Below are 4,540 nucleotides of genomic sequence, written 5' to 3'. Positions count from 1 at the left end.
GGCTCGGGGATGTCCATTGGTCCGGAATGGCATCGGATCTGTCCAGCGGCTTTGCTGGGGTGTTGTTGCTGGGCTTGAAGGCGTCTTCTCTCATAGGCTGTATCGGCACGGCCCAGGACGAGACCAGAGTGACCGTGCCGAGAGAGGTCCCTCCTAGATAATTAGGGCCGGCGGCCCGAGGGATTCGTCCGGAATCGGACGACGGGGTGTCCTTGGCATTTAGACTCGGAAGCCATTTTGACTTCCAAGCCGACCCGTGTGAGGACCGTATTTTAAAATACGGCAAGAGGTCCTGATAATTAAATTTTCCGTCAGGGTGATCAATTGATCAAAATTCAAAGTAAATTACCTGAACGGTAGTAGGCCGTTGCCCCAGGTCCCGCCATCGGAAAAGGGGGGGGGGGGGTCGTAGAAACACTACGCGGCACTACTTTAACGATCGCGAAGATCGGTGTGTCTCACACGGACGCCTATATATTTCTGCCCCAAAATGCTCCAATTAGAAGATGGCAGCGCCCATGGCAAAGAATTTCGGCCATCTCTAAAATAGTCAGGCAAAGCCGGATAGCCATACTCTACGCCCTTCAGCAATGCTGAGTTGTAAAAGTTTGGTAGCGGAGTAACCCTCTCAGTCGTGTGGGGCCTTCTGATATATACATAAAAAAACATGAAATTTCTGCCAACATTTGGCTCATACAAATAATGAAAATCCTAGGATGTAACCGACAGGTTACATTATCCACTCCTCCGACGAAAAAAATGTAAAAATACGAAGTGGTTTTGCATTTTTTTGTTTGTTTCCAAACCTATCTTCGGCTCAAACAATACAATACAAATAGACAAACAATTCCAATTTAAAATGTAATTATAAACGCGCGAAACCATAATGAAACTATACATACAAATTAAAATAATAAATAAAAATAAATTTTAAAACATGCACTACTATCCATAAACAGTTAAAATAAATATTAGAAAATATCCCGTAACTTGGGTAAACGAACAAATAATTATATTTACAATGCTGCAGCAAACTTATTTTAGAACCCTATTTACCCTTTGTACATTATTTTCAATTAGATCACTTTCGATCTCATATCGCGGTACCCCTCGCGCGGGCGAGATTTACCGGCGGGCAAAACGATCAGTGATGATCGACGATCGATTATCGAGTGACAGATTGGAAACTGTCATGTTTCTGTCATATTGACAACATACCGACACAAACACGGTGTTTATGTTATGTTGTGTTGACAAACTTGTGTTATGATCATGAAAAGTGCGATCGTTTTTGAAGACTTGTGACTGGTAAGTACGAATGGAATAAACATAACGAATGCTTTTCCATTCATTTTCTCTTCTAGTATAGGTGGCTGGACTGGAGTCCGTTAGGGTGATGCGCTGCTAGGTCGCAATCTTTTGTTGAAAAGATGGCCTGCAGTTACCCAAAGCAAATCCGGGAATGGCCTTCAATAATATCTTGATTCCTCAAGATATAAATAAGGTGAGTGTAGTGCATGAATACTAAAACGAGTTAAAAGTGCTCGTAAAATTGTCACGAAGTGATAATTCTGTCATTCTCATTGCAGTTAGTGATCTGAAAGAGGATCAGTTCGATCGATTTATCCATCGAAAGATCACTTTTGCTGCGAGAAATGACAGAAGTGTTTGGTCAATGAGTCAAGTGATCTTGTACTCATGCGGGTGGGGGAGTTGTCCCCGTAATCAATCAAAGTCTCAATGAATCCTAACATTGAGAATTTTCATTGGACCTGCAAATTGATTAACGATTGCCTTACTCTTCTTTTCAGGACAATCAGCCCTTAAGCTCCCGTAGATGTTTCCATTGCTGCCAGCCGGGGAGTTTCAGCGACAGTTCCGAGGGCAAGGAATTAGTAATCCCTCGACAACTGAAGGTTCCACCGATCTAGTCACGCTAATGATCCCGGGTATTTAGCTTTAAGGGGTTTTTGTAAATAAATAGTGCAATTATTTTCAACCCTCTCAGGCCCATTTGGCTTGGAGGGTGAATAGGGTGGAAAAAAATGAGAAAATTTGTCAATGTCGGTAATTCGCGTAAATTCGTGTATCACAGTGAATGGTAAGTATAAGTGAGCTGACTACGTGTAAATTTTAAAAACTAATATCACAGGTAAGCATCACATTTGGTAAGTATGTATAGAATAATTATGATTTAAAGTTTCAACATGAATTTGACGAACACGTACAAATTAAAATGTTTGAAACGAGACAAATTTTGGTGGTGTGTCCGTTCAGGACCTCTTATTTTGGAATGCAAAACTTCCGAACTTTTACAAGTTTTTATCGGATTTGTTTTTAATGTCGGTTTGAGTATACGTACGAAGTACGGATCCCTCCCACCACCAGTCGGAAAATCCGTGTAGATTTTCATACTTTACGAAACCACCTTGATCACCGTTCGCGAAAACTTTAGTTGGGCGCCATCTGTAACTGGCTGCCTGCCAACTACTAACCCGTACAAGCTAGCAGCAGCAAGAAACTCCTCGAGCTGGGTCTCAGAGTCGGCTTACTACTGGGTGATCAAGGGGACGCGGACAAAGTATGGAAACTCCGGAATTTTCATGTTCTTTTAACAACATTTATTTTCCCTATTCTGTGGTGTGTGGGTGTGGGGTTCACATTTGGTGTGGAGTGTATGAGAGGCGATCGATCGTTATGTTACTCACTGTTGTACTCCGACGTTGGCCCACACGGTTACGCACGATTGCGGTAGCCCTACCGTGGGACCGGAATCTCGCCGCGGGGCGGCTCGGGGATGTCCATTGGTCCGGAATGGCATCGGATCTGTCCAGCGGCTTTGCTGGGGTGTTGTTGCTGGGCTTGAAGGCGTCTTCTCTCATAGGCTGTATCGGCACGGCCCAGGACGAGACCAGAGTGACCGTGCCGAGAGAGGTCCCTCCTAGATAATTAGGGCCGGCGGCCCGAGGGATTCGTCCGGAATCGGACGACGGGGTGTCCTTGGCATTTAGACTCGGAAGCCATTTTGACTTCCAAGCCGACCCGTGTGAGGACCGTATTTTAAAATACGGCAAGAGGTCCTGATAATTAAATTTTCCGTCAGGGTGATCAATTGATCAAAATTCAAAGTAAATTACCTGAACGGTAGTAGGCCGTTGCCCCAGGTCCCGCCATCGGAAAAGGGGGGGGGGTCGTAGAAACACTACGCGGCACTACTTTAACGATCGCGAAGATCGGTGTGTCTCACACGGACGCCTATATATTTCTGCCCCAAAATGCTCCAATTAGAAGATGGCAGCGCCCATGGCAAAGAATTTCGGCCATCTCTAAAATAGTCAGGCAAAGCCGGATAGCCATACTCTACGCCCTTCAGCAATGCTGAGTTGTAAAAGTTTGGTAGCGGAGTAACCCTCTCAGTCGTGTGGGGCCTTCTGATATATACATAAAAAAAACATGAAATTTCTGCCAACATTTGGCTCATACAAATAATGAAAATCCTAGGATGTAACCGACAGGTTACACAGCATGCGAGGCTGCGCGGGCACTAACACCAATCAACGCATCCGAGTCCCCAACTAACAATCACTCATTTAACAGGCACCATTATGACGAATTAATTCAGCATAATGTTGAATAACATTTGAATTATTTTCACGTATAACCTATGTTCGGGTTTTGTTCACACAAATTTGGAGAAGTTGTAAAGCATCATGTTGTGCACCAACTTAATTTTTTGTTGTCCAAAGCGTTATAAAAATGTACAAGAAAGCTGTTATTCAGCTTTGGCAAAAATGACTGAAAATAAATAAAATGCAAAAATGTTGAACTCTCATGAGAGTAATTATTTGCTCTCATGTTGAGAACACCTATTATGAAATAAGAATTACATATAAAATTACCTAAATCCGGATTAGAACTCGAGACCTGTCGATTGCCAGCCGCATGTCTTCCTATTTGCGCCATGCTAGAGATGGTGAGATGCAACACCCGAAGCAAAACATACTCTTCCCATGACTCAATAATGATCACTCCTGAACTTGTGTTCAGCAGTGGTGAATTAGCACAGCACGTGGTAATCAACTGAACAACGCCTTACACTTCAACAGCTGTTCAGCTCAAAACACGTGTTTTCCATTCTGATTTCGCTGTCAGTATTTTTATCGCACGGTGAGAAAACTTGTATCGAATGCGGCCAAAAAGTGTTGGTCCTTTTTGAAGATATTGTTTCCAGACGAACTAATTGCGATATGAAAATATTTTTATTTTTATTATTAAATATCGATCTTTAAAAATGTATGATAATATGTGGTGCGGAATGGTCTTGGACATGGTGCATTCACAGCATCTGTTCTGGTAATCTACTCATGCTCAGTCGAAGATCCGTTAAGCAATTTTTTTATTTGTACTTTTGTCATGAAATCTTGATATTATGTTCAATAAATAGTGCATAAGGATGTTTGGGATACTTGAAATGTGTCGATTTCTGAATGCTGTTTGGTTATCTATGTGAATGTGGGAACAATATTCAGTAAACACGACA

The sequence above is a fragment of the Aedes albopictus genome, chromosome 1 (genome assembly GCF_035046485.1).
Source record: "Aedes albopictus strain Foshan chromosome 1, AalbF5, whole genome shotgun sequence".
Classification (NCBI taxonomy): Eukaryota; Metazoa; Arthropoda; class Insecta; order Diptera; family Culicidae; genus Aedes; species Aedes albopictus.
Note: the sequence above shows the minus strand (reverse complement) of the source record.